This window comes from Oreochromis niloticus, linkage group LG23 (genome assembly GCF_001858045.2).
Source record: "Oreochromis niloticus isolate F11D_XX linkage group LG23, O_niloticus_UMD_NMBU, whole genome shotgun sequence".
In the NCBI taxonomy this organism is placed as follows: domain Eukaryota; kingdom Metazoa; phylum Chordata; class Actinopteri; order Cichliformes; family Cichlidae; genus Oreochromis; species Oreochromis niloticus.
This window is the reverse complement of record NC_031986.2, coordinates 8,179,326-8,196,100: the sequence shown is the minus strand read 5'-3', so window position 1 is coordinate 8,196,100 and position 16,775 is coordinate 8,179,326. Positions and strand designations below refer to the sequence as shown.

General features: G+C 39.9%; 2 long non-coding RNA genes across 2 annotated transcripts; one reads left to right on the top strand and one right to left on the bottom strand.

Annotated features, from left to right (window-relative positions):
• Positions 1-2,636: 2,636 nt before the first annotated feature.
• Positions 2,637-5,714, bottom strand: LOC112843758 (uncharacterized). Its single transcript, XR_003216247.1, has 2 exons — positions 5,595-5,714; positions 2,637-4,233 (listed from the first exon to the last, which is right to left on the bottom strand). It is a non-coding gene; the product is annotated as an uncharacterized LOC112843758 (long non-coding RNA).
• Positions 5,715-8,790: 3,076 nt separating this feature from the next.
• On the top strand, positions 8,791-11,440 carry LOC112843910 (uncharacterized). The gene is made up of 3 exons (XR_003216470.1): positions 8,791-8,824; positions 10,743-10,813; positions 10,999-11,440. It is a non-coding gene; the product is annotated as an uncharacterized LOC112843910 (long non-coding RNA).
• The last annotated feature ends 5,335 nt before the right edge of the window (positions 11,441-16,775 follow it).

Here is a 16,775-nt window from a genome sequence, read left to right as displayed (position 1 = left end):
TTGCCAAAATCTACTAGTAGCCTTATAAAACCCCGAGACCCTCAAATCAAAAAGCAAATATTTCACTTTTCCTTAAAAAATCATCACTTAATCCACCTGTCTTAGGTAATTATAGGCCAATCTTGAACCTTCCTATTATCTCCAAAACTAGAGGAGCTGCTAATCTACTAACCCATCTTTCATATCTCTCCCCAAATGTGATCTTGGTGGGAGATTTCAATATTCACATGGACAATAATGACCTTCTGCTCACCAGAGACTTTTCTTCCTGTTTGGAAGGCTCTGAATTTAAACAATTTATTGACTTTCCCACTCACTCTAAAGGACACACCCTGGACTTGGTCTGCTGTTCTGGTCTTACTCCCTCGAATCTTTCTGCTACTGAAATCCCCATAACTGACCACTTCCTCCTTTCATTTAACCTCACTCTCTGCTGCTCTTCTACCAAGCCAACCCGTCTCATCTCGTTCCGCAACATCAAGAACATTGATATGGACATTCTCACTACCAGTTTGGACAATGTTCAGATTCCGCACTTCTATTCCACTCCTGATGATTTGTTGTTATATTATAATAATTGTCTACGCACTGTCCTTGATTCTCTGGCTCCTGTAAAAACCCACACTGTTTCCTTCACTCGCTCTGCTCCCTGGTTTACCTCTGACCTCCGAGCTTTGAAGGCCAAAGCTCGGCAGCTAGAGCGTAAATATAAGAAATCTGGTTTAACTGTTGATTCTGAAATCTATAAATACCATGTACTTCAGTATAAAGACTCCATCAGCAAGGCCAAACAAAGCTTCTACTCTGGTATTATCGACTCTTATGAGGGTAATGCAAGGACTCTGTTTTCAGTTTTTAACAAACTAACCCCCCAACGCTTTACCACCACACTTCTATTCCTCTGAAACCTGCAACTCCTTGATGATGTTCTGGACTACGAAAATCAATAACATCCACCAGCAACTCAGATCAAATGTTGTGTCTACCCTCTCTCCAGAACCTTTTTGAGCCGTTTTCCACTTTTCATCTTCCTGATTTATCTGATATTTCCAAGTTCATATGTAAATCAAAGCCTGCCACATGTCATCTTGACCCCATGCCCACGGGGCTTGTAAAATCCTGCCTCTCTTCTTTACTCCCACTCATCTCTGCTATCATTCACTCTTCTCTCACCACCGGTATCGTTCCCTCCTTATTCAAGACTGCTCTAGTCACTCCTATACTGAAAAACCTTCTTTAGATCCCAACAACTTTAACAACCTCCGTCCCATTTCCAATCTACCCTTCATTTCTAAAATACTCGAAAAAGTGATTGCAGCTCAACTTCATTTACACCTGGTTAATAATAACATCTACGAGAGATTTCAATCTGGTTTTCGCTCATGTCACAGTACAGAAACTTCTTTACTTAAAGTCACTAACGATCTTCCAATCGGAGCTGACTCTGGTCTTCTCACCATTCTCGTCCTTTTAGATCTAAGCTCAGCCTTCGACACCATTTCTCACTCTGTACTTCTAAGCAGACTTTCCTCTCTCGGCATCTCTGACACACCCCTCGCCTGGTTTCAATCATATCTCCTCGACCGTTCCCAGTTTATTTAACTAAGATCATTCCGCTCTCGTCTATTCCCCGTCACCTCTGGTGTACCCCAAGGCTCAGTCTTAGGCCCTCTTCTCTTCATAATATACATCCTCCCTCTAGGTACCATTTTCCGCAAATTTGATCTTCAGTTTCACTGTTTTGCTGATGAAACCCAGCTATAACTCTCTTGCAGACCTGACTCCTCCCTCCCACCTTCCTCCCTTTCAGAATGTCTATCCGAGCTAAAATCCTGGTTTACCTCTAATTTTTTGAAGCTCAATGAGGATAAAACTGAGATCCTCCTTATTGGCACCAAATCCAACCTTTTAAAGGTGAACCATTTCTCACTCACGATCGATAACTCCACAGTTTTCCCTTCTCCTCAGGTTAAGAGCCTTGGTGTCATCCTAGACAGTTCACTTTCCTACAAATCTCACATCAATAATCTCACCCGTTCTGCCTACTTCCATCTACGCAATATTAACAGATTACTTCCTTCTCTTTCCACCCAGTCTACGTCCATTCTTGTCCACAGTCTTGTTACACCCCGTATTGACTATTGCAACTCTCTTCTGCATGGTCTCCCCCCAAAATCCCTCCATAAGCTTCAACTGGTTCAGAACTCTGCTGCTCGCATTATCACCAGAACCCCCTCCTACCAGCACATCACCCCTGTTCTTCAGGAACTTCACTGGCTCCCTGTGAAATTCCGGATAATAACTTCTTCTGCTCACCTTCAAGGCCATTCATAACCTCGCTCCTCCTTACCTTTCTGACCTGTTAACCACTACCTGTTCTGCCCATTCACTTCGATCTTCCCCTTCTATCCAGCTTGCTGTACCTTCCTTCCACCTCACCACCATGGGAAGCAGAGCTTTCAGCTGCTCTGCTCCCAGGCTGTGGAACTGCCTACCCCCAGAAATAAGAAACATTGGTTCTCTCCCCCAGTTTAAATTCCAACTCAAAACTCATCTGTTCAAATCTGCATATTCACTGTGAATCCACTGTTTGTTAATTTTATCTTGTGCTTTTGTTTTATTGTTCTTATTTTGCCATTGTTTTACTATGTGTCTTCCTATTGTAAAGTGTCCTTGGGTGACTTGAAAGGCGCTCATAAATAAAATTTATTATTATTATTATTATTATTAAAACAGCTAACTGATCATCTGCAGAGGAATTGTTTATTCTAAGAGTTTCAGTACAGATTCAGAATTCATTAATGTACAGAAACAATATTATTGAAGATTATAGATGATTTTCTTATTACCTATGACAATGGACTTATCTCCATTTGTTCCCCTAGACCTCAAAGTAGCATACTATACTTCTGATCATATTTTATTACAGAGATTAGATATATCAAAGGTACTGTGCTGCAGTGATTTGAATCATATATACCAAATAGACCAATTTGTTCATGTAAATGGGGAGTCTTCTCCACATCCTAAGGTTAATTATTGAGTTCCACAGAGTTAAATAGAACCAATTCTATTTACATGAGGCATGCTTCTCTCAAGCAGTATACTGCCATAGCATAGCTATGCAGATGATACTCAGCTTTATCTATCTACGACGCCAAAGGAGACACGTCATTTAGTTAAACTGCAGAAATGTCATAAAAACATAAACTCCTGTATCACATCTCATTTCCTGCATTGAAATTGAGATTAAACAGAGGTTATTGTACTTGGACATTAAAGTCTTAGAATCATGGTGTCTAACCAGATACTTACTCTGGATAGCATTAACACTGAGGGGAAGCATATTTCTCTCACATCGGCTTCTCTTGATTGGCTTCCTGTTAAATCCAAAACCTTTCAATTGATTAGAATTCCCAGTCTGCAATTAATAAAATACAAAATACTACATAGAGTGCACTATACAGATCATCGGATGTTCCAGATGGACTTTACATCTTCCAACAACTGCTCACACTGTCAAGGCAATACACCAGACAATTACATCCATGCTCTTTGGTACTGTCCACCAGTTCAGAAGTTTTGGCGCGGGATATGTGAAGACTTATCAAAGTGTCTGAAATGTAAAATTCCAGCCTCCCCTTTAGTGTGCTTGTTGGGCAAATTGGATGATGTCACTACAGAAACAAATACAGTCCACATGGTTTTTACTGCCCTATGCATTGCCAAGAAAATGGTCCTCATGAACTGGAAAAATAAAAATAATCTTAATTCTAACCAATATAGAAACCATCTAATAGATCACATTAGTCTCGATACAGCCTCTGCCACCATATTAGCTCAATCCCTCTGGGCTCCTTTGATCAGCTCCATCACCAAGCAGGGGTCGGGGGTTGTAGTTTGGTCCTGTCTTCGCTATTGTGGTTGATGTGGAGGTAGGGACGGGCTTAGGCCATCTGGAGAGTCCCTAGGGACGTTTCCCCTGGAGGGCTTAACCCGGGGGTTGTGGTCATGACCTGGTTAGGGGCTCTGGTGGCTCTTAGATGGTGTTTCCCTCGTGGTTGCATGCAGCAGGGCTGGGATAGGGTCTGTGCTGGCAGACGTAGGTTTGTCTTCACACACCCCCGTTGTCTGTTAGCCATTGGGGCGGAGGGGCTTGGCGGAGGTGTTGGCCGTCCGAGAGCGTAGATCGATCGCTTGTTTACATCACTCAGCACAAGCAGAACTGCATTACTGCATGCAGAAGACACATCGCCCACATTCAGAAGCACATCTCTGTATAGTGACAGTTCTTGTGATTTAAACAGACAAATGTTCAGCATTCAAACTACATGTGAACAATAGTCAAAGCCAGATGTTTCCCCGTTAAGTCGATGTCAGTACACACCTACGCAGCATGTCAACAAACCGTGAAAAAAAAAAAGTCACAGGATATAAAAAAATACATGAATGATTGCAGGTAAGGGTCTCTATATGTTAGTATTTACGAAGGGTATGTTGTGACTTATCTTTAAAATTGCAGTGGTCCCTCGCTATAACGCGGTTCACCTTTTGCAGCTTCGCTGTTTCGCGGATTCTTTTAGTGCAATTTTGCATGCTTTTTGGGGTTTTTTTGTTTTTGTTTTTTAAAGCCCATTGTGTTCTGCGTCCCGATTAGCTGTAGATCACACGGCAGAATTGCTACATCACTAGCAGTGTGACATTGAAGTGCTGTACTGTATGTTTGTAAGTTTTCTCCCCAAAAAACACAACAATGTCGATGAAACGTTTTGCACCGTCAAAGGCTCCTGCGGTAGCACCCAAAAGGAAGAGGAAAATGCTAACCATCGCACAAAAAGTTGCGACTTCTGGACATGCTAAAGGAAGGTAGAAGTTACCGTTTTTTGGTTTTTTTTAATCATACCGCGCATATATATTATATACATTATAAGGTGCATTAAGCTTAAATTAAGCAATTAAGCTTAAAGTTAAATTCATTAGTTCTAAAATCTGTCATTATTATTTATAGAAAAACAAATATACTGTATGTTTATTTCTCAAATAAATGTTTGGGACTAAAGACAGGTTTTGATCTTTGGTTTCATTCTATAATGGACTTTTTTTTTTTTTTTTTTTTTTTTACGAAGGTTTGAACTTTGAGAGTGTTAAACAAGAGAGAAAAGTGTGAAAATGTTCATGCCTGTCTGAGAAAAGTGTATAAAGTGTGAATTGAGGGGTTTTACAGCCTTAAAACATCTAAAATAATTGTAAATAATAAAGCTGGCTACTTTGCAGATTTCACCTATTGCTGGTTATTATTAGAACATAACACCCGCGATAAACGAGGGAACCATTTATACAATTACTGAGAAATTTCAATCCTTTCTCTCTTTTGCTCTGAGGGGCGAGGGAAAAATATCGACAAGTCGATGAACATCATCTACAGATATATTCGGTAAATGTCCAAGACATCTTGAAAAATGTAAATCGCCCCTTGATTCGTCCATTTGGTTGACTTCACACCGGAAACGAAGTGCCCTACAGGAGTTTCCCCACCGGAAGTTGCATATGCTAAAGTGCACATAGTCTATTGGGGTCTGGGATGTGGGGCCTACCTGCTCCTGCAGGGCCGGGGGTGGTCTGCTTGTCTCCACTCCGGGGAAAGGGTAACATCTCCTAGGTCTAGGTGCGATTTCCTCCTCTGGGGGCGAGGGTACCTGGACCTGGGGTATAGAGTATTCTTTGGGGAGTGTGATTGTGTGTACAATGTCCATTTGTGTCTGTCTTTACGTTGGGTGAGTGCTGTATTTGTATATGTGTGCATGAAGGTGGGAATGCACGTTTGTGTCTGTGTGTGCCTGTTTGTCTGTGCCTATATGTCAGGTCGGGTCTCAGAGTCCACCTCTCTGGGAACATCTTAGGCCCTCCAAAGCAGGGAGGCCTATCTCCCCTCACCACACTCTCTGGCGGTGGCTGATGCCCTCAGGCGCCGGTGCTTTGGTCGTTCTTGGTATCCAGGGCTGGGCGCTCATGTATGTACCGGCTCACTCCTGGTGGCTGCTTGGCGGGGACTGGCGCCCGTGGCTCAGTCGAGCCCTTCCGGGGGGTGGGGGCCCTCCGGCCTCTGGGCCTGTGGCTCGGTTCACTCTGGCAAAGCTGGCTGCTGGCAGAGCCCACGGGCACGTCACTGCAGCCCCCTCTGGCTTCTGCTCCCTGGCTGCTGGGTGACCCCTCATCTGGGGCTCTCCTCAGCTCTTCCCAGGAGGGTGGCACAGATGCCCCTCCGGTGGTGCTCCTTGGGGCCTCTGGATGTCTGGGGCCTGGATCTCCTCCATGCCTGCTTCATGCCCTGGGGGACGGGGCTATGGCTCTCCATACCCTCTAGCAGATTGTTACATGAAGAACCCTTTTGAATACAAGCGCATTGATCCACACAGGTGTGCACACAGGTATACACACAGGTGTTCACTGTTTATAGACACAAACTACATCTTTCTTGGCTGCTACCTCAAAGCTAATTGTGCGCTGTCTGTCCTGAGTGCTTCACAACAACATTCAATATTTAGTATTTACTGTTATTTAGGCTTAGCTAGATTAAAGGGATGGTGCTGTGTTTATTATGTTGCTCTCTTTTTTTTGCTTGTTTTCTCTTTTTTAATTTTTTCTCTCTCAACAGGTGACCTTTTAAGTGTCCTTTCTTACTGTCCCTCTTCCCCTCTGTTTTTCTTTGTCTTCATCTTTCTTTCTCCCTTTCCTATCCCCCAGCCATGTCCCATCTGTAACAACTGAAAATAAAATAAAATAAATAATAACAACAAAGGTCGATCAAATAGACCAATACGGCAAGGTTGTGATGATCCACTTGGTAAAGTAAATCCGCTGGGTATCTTTGTTGGCCTTCAGACATCAATTCTGATGGCTAAAGAACCAAACGGGACAGGCAAAAAAAAAATAAAAAATCCAGAATCAAATTTACAATCTTTCCTCATATACAATGTCTTGAGTAATCAGGCTCCATCTTATCTTAAAGACCTCATAGTACCGTATCAGCCCCTATGCAGCCATTTATTGAATTCAACTTCAGAAAATTTGTAAAGGTCCCTGAGCTTCCCTACCAAAAAAATAAATAAAAGTCCAACCAAAAAATAAGTTGCTTACCTAATGTTCTACTTTGGAAAACTGGAAAAAACTGGGTTCAACAGAAAAGGCTTCTTACTCCTACAAGGCTGCTGCAGTGGACAATATATATTCAGTGAAAGGGGTACAAATGACTACTTTACAAAGCCATTCACAATTATTTACAAAGATAATGTTCTAGCGCCAGACACACAAATCAACTTATACTTAGTAATATACCAGTTGGCTAAGTTTCCAGACAGGGACACTCAAAGCAACAATCAGAAACACAGGCTATTTGTTGGGTGGTGGATGCAAGGAGAGAGGGGTGAGGCGGCTGTCATCTGGTGGTTAGGAACTTGCTGCTCAATTAATTATCCATTCGTGAAACAGGAATGAATTCAATCCAACAACTCAGCAAGCACTGGTCTCCATCAAGACATGAAAATGTCCACACCTGAGAGAAAGGACAGAGAGAAAAAACCACAACCATCCTCTGGTGGGAGGAGCCACACACAAACACACACACACACACACACACACATATGACCCACATGATCTTGGGTCATAACAGGACATTTAAAAGTAGAATGGGAGGACAGACAGACACCCTCTCTGATTTTAAGATTAGGCTTAAAACTTTCATTTTTAATAAAGCTTATAGATAGGGCCAGATCACATGACCCTGAACCCTCCCTTCGTTACACAGCAATAGGTCTAAGCTGCTGAAGGCTACCCATGATGCAGAGTGTTTCTTCTTCACTGACCTCTTTTCACTCACTCTGTGTTCATACAATGTGTTTATACCACTTTGTATTTAATCATTAGTTATTATTACATTGTGCCTCTCTTCCACAGTGGGTCTTTTGTCCTCTCTCCCACCACTGGACCTCCAATTAGTCATGGCAGATGGCTGCTCCTGCCTGAGCCTGGTTCTGCCTGTTAAAAGAGAGTTTTTTCTCTCCGCTGTCACCAAGTGCTTGCTCATAGTTGTCTAATTGATGGGGTTTTCTCTCTATTATTGTTGGGTCTTTTAGGGACTTTTTAACTTGCAACATAAGGTAGAATAAAATCTACTTAATAAAAATAAATCACGTAACAACAATGGGAGCAGCAGAAGGCTGCCACTCAAAGCACAAACAAAGCACTGAGGCAAAAAACATAAATATCTATCTATCTATATCCAGTGTTGGGGAGTAACGGAATACATGTACCGCCGTTACGTATTTAGAATACAAAATATGAGTAACTGTATTCCGTTACAGTTACCGTTTAAAAAGGTGGTATTCAGAATACAGTTACTTTGTTGAAATAAATGGATTACATGGCGGTACTTCCCTGTTTCATATTGTCGCGGGTCAGGACTGTTTGGGTTTGTTTGACAGCTACGTAATGTTGTTCCAGGCGGCAGCGTTACGGTTGCCATGGTTACAGGGTGACGCGCTCTCTCTCTGCGTGTTTCCTGGGTGAGAGAGCGCTTTTTTGTTGTTGTTGTTGTGCTAAGCTAAAAGACAGAATGCTACAGGCCATGGCCCTAAAGAATGTAGCCTCATGGACTGTGTAGTCCGTGCTGCAGGGAGAATGGACTACCATACACGTTATGTGTCTGTGAGCGAGGGAGGGAGAGAAAGGAAAAGTCCGAGCTGTCACGGAGCAAAAACAGGAGCTGGAAGCATGTAAATATAATAATAACCACTGCAGCCAAGAAGAGTGCCTGACGAGCCCAGCTGTAAGTAAGCTATTAAGACTCGACTGTACGCTGTGTTCGTGTTTTCCTCCGGAAAAAATAAGTTCCGTTGGAGCAGCCTTTCAACGCCTCTCTCTGTCTCTGGCAAGCAAAGTTGACCCAGACAACAAAGTAAAGCTAGTTTTCGGCTACCAGCCCGACACGGAACCCACCGTATTAGCCAGAGGTCCCTTTACTACTGTTCGGAGGCGCGGACCTTCAGTAACAGTAATAAATCACAGCAATAGCACATTCACGTAGTTGTAAACAGCACGATAATATATTAAGTAATCCAAAGTATTCAGAATACGTTACTCTCATTGAGTAACGTAACGGAATACGTTACAGAATACATTTTGGGGCATGTATTCAGTATTCTGTAATGGAATACATTTTAAAAGTAACCTTCCCAACACTGTCTATATCTATCCATCTCTCTCTCTCCCTCTCTCTCTATGTATATCTATCTATCTATCTATCTATATATAGATAGATAGATAGATAGATAGATATATGCATAGGGACATTTGGAACCCTTGTTTGTCGCAAACAGCATGACACAGAACATGGAAAGCACAGCTTCCCTAATGGATTACAGGCATGCATTATGTTCTTAAGAGGGAATTAAATTGGTATCTATACAGAGTCATGTTTTTCCTTATAAAAAAACACACACACAGAGCACACAACTCGACATGTGACAGCAAATAATCAAAACGAAATATGTACTAAAAAATGTAGAAGCTACGTCAGAACTCAAAGCTGTTTTTATCATCTTGAGCTCTGGAAGAAAAACAATGCTGGGAGAGGCAGAAAAGAAACAACAAAGAACACACATTATTGAGAAGAATGGTGATGTCGGATGAGGGGCATGCGGTAAAGAGATACAAGCAAAAGAATGCTGAAAGCATTGCGGTCTTCTGCCAGGCTGAGGGATTCAAATTAAGGCTGTAACCCTCATTCATTGAGAACTCATTCCCTAGCCATCACAACCAGCACCTGTGGCTCTCATGGGAGGGGTGACTGAGTGAGAGAGGGGGAAAAAAGCAGGCATAAATCTGACCTGAATTTACAGCAGTCTTCCTGGTAAACATCCACTGTGAGGCTTTGTTCAGCCTTGATGCTGTATTTAAAGCTCAAATCTGGTGGGGTCTGTTGACTGCACGACATGTAATGATGGGCTTTGTTGTGTACTAATTTATTAGCTTGGGAATATTTCCACTTGGTATTCTTCCAGGTGTTCATTTAGGTCCGAATGATATTTTTTGTCTTTTAAAATAATGTCAATTACAGTAAGTAAGGGTGCATTTTCAGTGTATAAGAGCATTTACTTTTTGCTTGAATACATAATAGTGGTATTTTAATAGTGAAAGTGGTTAAATAAGTCTTGAATGCATTTATACATGCTTTTTATTTTAATGCAATGAGATGTGGTCAGTTGGCCATTGTGTTTCACATTGTGCTTTTTTCTTTTAGTTATCTATGTCTTAATATTTTGTCATTTGTTTTTGAAGTGATTTCTAAATACACTTCATTATTTGGTTTTTCATGTTATTATTTAATGGAACTATTGTACACATATCATACCAGCCTGTATGCAACTGGAATAGAACAGACACATTTCCCACCAGGTGATGGATCACACATGATCTTAATATATCCATGGGATAGCATGTTCTCCTTCAATACGTCCATGAATCTTCTCTGTGATCTTCCACTTCTTAGCTTCCCTTCTCCATATTCAGCATCCTTTGTTCAGTATATCTATTATCCTCCCTTTGCTGATGTCTAAACCATGTCAACATTGGCTCCCTAACTTCGCCTCCAAATTACAAGATTTTTACTGAGTTGTCCCTCTGACATAGTTTAATTCTTGCTGTTATACTTCTGTCACAAATCGCCTCAACACTCATCTCCACAGACTCCACCCTGCCTGCACTCTCTTCTTCACCTTTCTTGGCACTGTCCGTTGCATTGATTGGTTGATCCCAGGTATTTAAATTCTCCTGCCTTCACTACTTCTACTCCTTTCAACTCGCTGTTACACCTGTCATCACAAACATGCATTTGATGTAATGATTTAAATGTATTCTGTCTTTGACTGCCTTTCATTCCTCTTCTCTTCAGAGTATACCTCCACCTCTAAAGGTTCTACCTGCTCCCTTCTTTCACTACAGATCACAATGTGCAAACAAACATAATCTGAGAAGTCTCCTGCTTGACCTCGTCCATCACCACTCCAAACAAGACTCAATTCCTTATGTAATCCCACCCTCCTACACAACCTTCACATACTTATCTGCCACTCCCTAATGCAGTGATCATGATTTAACTCTGCATGTACCAAAGAGTGAAACATGTATGTCTCTGGTGTTTCAAAAGCAGCAAACATTTCTCCAAGAGAGAATTTTAAAGCAGTGCTTTTCTTTGTCACTGACTGTAATCTGCAGTTTTTCTGAACTGTCCTACATCGATGTCCTTAGTGATGGGGTTGGGTTATTGATCTGCTACTCACAAAGCTGAAGCCAAAACAGCAAATTGTTGTTTTTCCTGTCTTAGTTTAATAACTGCAACCAAAGTCTTGTGTTTTCTTTGAAACACAACAGTCTTAAGTATACTTATTAGCTCTTAGAATAGTTCCAATACCCTCAGGGAAAATGAATTTAGATCCCATTATTTAACAATGCAGAAATTCAGCTGACATTGTTAGACAATGTTTGAGGAAACATTCTGTCCACACTTTTCCTAAAATGGCACCTATCCTAACAAACAAAAAAATAAGATTAAAAATTGTATTATGCAAGTACCCAGAAGACCCTTTGCTCTTTGTTCTAAAAACATACACTGGATCTATGCCTTGTATTGTTACAAGACCTGAGGACATCTGGCATGATGCTTTTGTATCATGATACCTGAAGAGGTCTAACCCCTTACACTATGTTTTTGAGAAAATAAAAAATAGTTTTTCGTTTGTGTAATTTATTTATGTATTATTTCTTACTTGTTAACCCCTGCAATTTAATCCATCTCAGAATATTTTTTTTCAAAAGTCAAAAGTACTTTTATGCTATGGAGTTAGTGTTTAGGTGTTGTATAACACAGTGCAATATAGTATAGAATAGCATAGTATATTATTTTTTAATATATTCATTTTGTTTTTTTTGCTTTTTGTAATTTAATTTATGAAGTTTGCAGTCAGGTAAGAACAAGTGCAAAGTGTAGATTGTTGTTGTTATTTGTTCTGCTGAAACTCATTTATTCTTGACTTTTTTCTGGCTTCATTCTCTTTCGCTCAACAATACTTTTTCTTTTTTAAAGATACAGTACGTGTTGAGGTCAACTCAAACAAAGACAGATGTGAATTGCAAAAGTGAGGTCAGATATTTTGATGCAAAATATAATGTGATACTTTTAACCCCCACACACCAGTATCATTTCCTAAATGCTGTCAATACAAACAAAGAAAGTAGAATTTTAATCGTAGTTTTAAAGATAAAAGACACTTTTGTTTGACCTTATTTGACCTTGATGAAGAAGTCCAAAGTAGCATGATATTTAGAATCTCTATAGATCATTCTCTATATGTTGTCAACAGAAAAAATCAGAGTAAGAAACATAGTTTTAAATAGTTTCTATAGCATTATTATCAGTTTAACCTTCAGATGAGTCTATTGACCTTGACGGAGAGGTCAGAGGAAAATGTGATATCATATTTTTAGTTTTTTATATGGTACTTTCCATAGGTTGACAATACATACCACACTTGTAGGAAACACAATTTCAAGGATATAAGGCTTTTTGTCAAATTTAGACCAATAAATCAGTAAGTTGACTTTGAAGACCTCGGTGGATGTAAGCCAGATTTCAATGGATTGTAAGCGTGAGACAACGTAACATCAGAATTCGTTCAAAAATATTCGAACTATCGTGTTTAGAGACAAAATGACTCGCATGCAAATGCTACCAAAAAACATAACCTCCTTGGCTGAGGTAATGATTCCACTCGATATAGTGCCAATGTAGAAAGCAGCTTACCTTTTCATGTAGGTGCAGTGCACATCTTCATATATAGAGAGATATTAATGTACCTTAAAAAAACAAAACAAATATAGACACATTTTTAACACCTAGTCAACAACATCTGTGCACACATTTACTGTAGCGTGTGCAGATACTGTTCAAATAACTTTTAGGGTGACTTATCACTGAGAAGGACTTCAGATGTGAGGTAAACACAGTGATAATGAATAAATCATGCATTGTTAAAAGGTCCTGTCAACCCATCACATCATATCATGATACTTCTTGCAATTCATCTCTTTTGACACATTTATTGGACCTTTGTTCCTATGGCAAGAGCTAAGCTTTGACAGCATCCCTGTCACCTGCAGCTTTATTTATTTATTTTTTATCAAAACAAATAAACAACAGCTTTAATATTTAATCTGCTGTGCAGTAATGAATTTCCATGTGTCTATTGATCTGTCATATAAGACAAGTACAGTGCCCAACAGGGTGCGAAGCAAACAAAACCATCCATTATAGATGAGCAATCTCCTTGATGGTGTCACATTATTTATGCACCCTGTCTTATGCAGTAGTTTTGATATTTAAAACATTCGCATGATTAACCACATACTGTAGGGCCCATTTTCAAAGCATGTAATCATCCTCTGCATATGCTGGAGAAAGTCATTAGAAATGAGAGTGGAATAAGACCCCTTTTGTGTTCTTGTTCCTTGACATGCACATCCGATAAGCAAGTGCAGTATTTGCTTTAGCCAAATGATTGTATCTTAAACTACATGTATGTATTTCTGATGCTCATTGCTACTGGTGACCTTTCAAGGGTTTTCCCAATTCTCGCCCTGTGACAGCTGGGATAGACTCCAGCCCTCATATGACCTTGAACTGAATAAGCTAAGAAACTGGATGGATAGGCAAATGGGTGAATGCTCATAGCTAAATAATCTGTCACGCATCACATACTGAATGTCGGAAAAAAAACCCTGATGTTATAAGACCAGACTGCTTACCCACCTCCACATGATAAGCAGTATGTTCAAAGACCCCTAGTGGTGCTCACCAATAACAACCCTGACACCCCACAACAACAATATTCTGGAAATGCCTAGCAGCAAAATAATACATCCAGGACAGTCATGTTTTGATCTTGCAACATCCCAACAGTTTCAATTTACCTTAAAGCTCTGGGGCCAACCATTAAACACTCACCATGTTAAACACAACCACACCACTTGCTGCTGCATCCCAAAAATAAACCCAGAATCATCCCCACTTGCTTTCAGCTCTTAAATAAATTATGTGAAGAGACCATGCATTTCACACATGCTGTATTTTAGGTTATATTCACCAGAACACAGAGCAGCAAAGCAAGGGTGAGAACCAGAATCTAACATTAAATTTGTCTTGTAGCATCTTGATGCATGCTCATTCAGTGAGTAAGAAAATCCCAGAAAGTTGATTCTGTTTATCTAGACAATAACCAATTTGTCATAAAATTGATTTAAACGCATCAGTTATGACAATCTTGCATATCATGTATGCATACTGAAAATAAAACATCCAGATGAATACGATCAACTTTCTGGAATTTGCTTGTAATGTTTGCAAATAAAATCAGTGGCACATTTATAAATTCATAATGAACCCTGTAAAGCGTGAACCATCAAGTAATTGCCAGAAAGTTGTTGGAGTGTTTCTTAAACCTTCTGACAAAGTTTTTTTTTTAAAAGAAATTAATTATATTTTTGCATAGATGACTCTTAATTTGTACCATGTTTGCTACATCTGACATTTTTGTACAATTACCTGCTTGCAATTATATTGCACCATTTATTCAGGTTTTTCAGGGAAAATAATAACACTGATGTAACAGTGTCAAAAACTCAAAACACTTACTTGTACCCCGAGATAGCAAAATATTTGCTTGTGTAGGCTGTAGTCCCAGGTCAAAATGAAGAAGCTAACCACTTTCTTGTAAACGAACAAAGCTAGCATAAGCCAAGCTAACTAAATGTTACTATGTGATAGTCAAAGCTTTGTTGCCTTGCTTTGTGACAAATAAGTTGTTGTTATAATGATCTTACTGGAAAATTAAACCAAGAAACATCATGTATTGCCACTATCTACTGTATATCTAAAGCTAATGAAGAACTTACAGATTTTGATAGTTAAACCACCACAGTAGCTGAAATATCTATATAACTATTTATAAAAATTGGCATTTTTGTTACAATTTTCTAAAGATTATCCTTCCTCTTATCCGCTATCCCAGTCTGTTGCAGGGGTAACATATATACACAGACAACCATTTGCACTCAAATTCACGCCTATGGGCAATTTAGAGTTTCCAGTTAACCTAACCTAACCTAACCTAACCCCACTATCCGAAAGGCAATATCCCAACAAATCTCAGATCAGATCTTAGGAAATATTGGATTGTTCAATTGTTTAGTTGTAGTGAAAAAAGCTCTATGTTTCCACTTTGAGTCTGTGACATTGTAAATTTTCCTCGAATCTATCAATTATTACATTTAAAGATCAAATCAATATTGCCCGTATTTTGTGTTTGTAACTAATTAGCAAATGTAACCACTAACAGAACTAATCTGGTGATAATGGTAACATGTTAAACAGCAACATGATAGTATTGTCACTGTTTACCCATTCACAGTTGTTACTGGGAACCTGTGTAGGACTGGGGAAAGGTTAAAATTAGCTCCTTTTTATTGAATCAAAAAATTCTACAGCCAAAATGAGACTTGATTTTAAAGGTAGCGTTTTGTAGATTTTTTAAATTTGCCTACTTAGGTTATGGCTAGAAGAAAACCTTAACCAAAGATTGATTGCTGATGACCTGGTGGATGTTAAGAGCTCAAAAAGTCTAATTGCAGCTCTGTCGTGACCTGCTGAAGTAGACATGACTTGTTACATGTCTCTATTTTCACAATGGAAGAGTTATATTCATTGTAAGATGAACTGTTCCTTTATTAAGAGTTGTAATTCTGTGCCTACAGCTTTATGTTTCTCGCCCAAGGATGGAGAATGATGCCTTCAAGTAGAAAGCTGCTGTGAAGGAGCCTTTGTTATGCCAAAAATATGATGTTATGAGGACAGGATGGCCCACACTGCTCACAATTTGTGAGCTATTATTAGAAAGAAGTGTCACATATATAAGAAATCACATTTGAGGGATTTAGACATACCATTTTTATACAGTATGTGGCTATGTATACCTCTTGTAATTCTGACAGTGTTTTCCAAGAAATGCTATGAAAAGATGGTTTTCATACAGTTTTTGTGTTCTATGCATCTTGGTATACAACAGTGTGACACACAGTGTGCTCGCTGTTCTGGTTATATTTTTAAAGCTCTTACCAGTGGGACTCTCTAGCATCCAACAAATGTAAAATTTATGTCCCATGAACTTGTGAAACTGAGAATTTATGTCCTCCAGATTGTTATCAGCAGAGTATGACAAGCAGGGAAACTGAGAAAATGACGAAGCAGCACGACCTGTTGTCTATGTTGAATCTTCGTGAGAAAATCTTTTTTGCTCTATGCCCACGTACACAACAGCTGTAGCCTTTTAATAAAGTAGCGGGTGGCCTTGGTTTTCTCTGAACTGAGGTTTGTCAGAGGTTTGTGTGAACTCATATGAGTGGATATGTGTGTGTGTCTGTAAGCACTCAGCCATGGCAGACAACTGATTGATGGCTGAGCAAGTCCAGGATGCTCCATGGCTGCTACAGATTGGCACAGCAGAAAGCTGGCAATGGAAGTGCTGTGAAACACACACACACACACACACACACACACACGTACAGGACATACACGACACATAAACACACAGTCATCTTTTTTTTTTCAGCTACACCAGACCAATGACAGAACATCCCAGGATGGGAAGGTTGTCGCCCACATGCCCTCC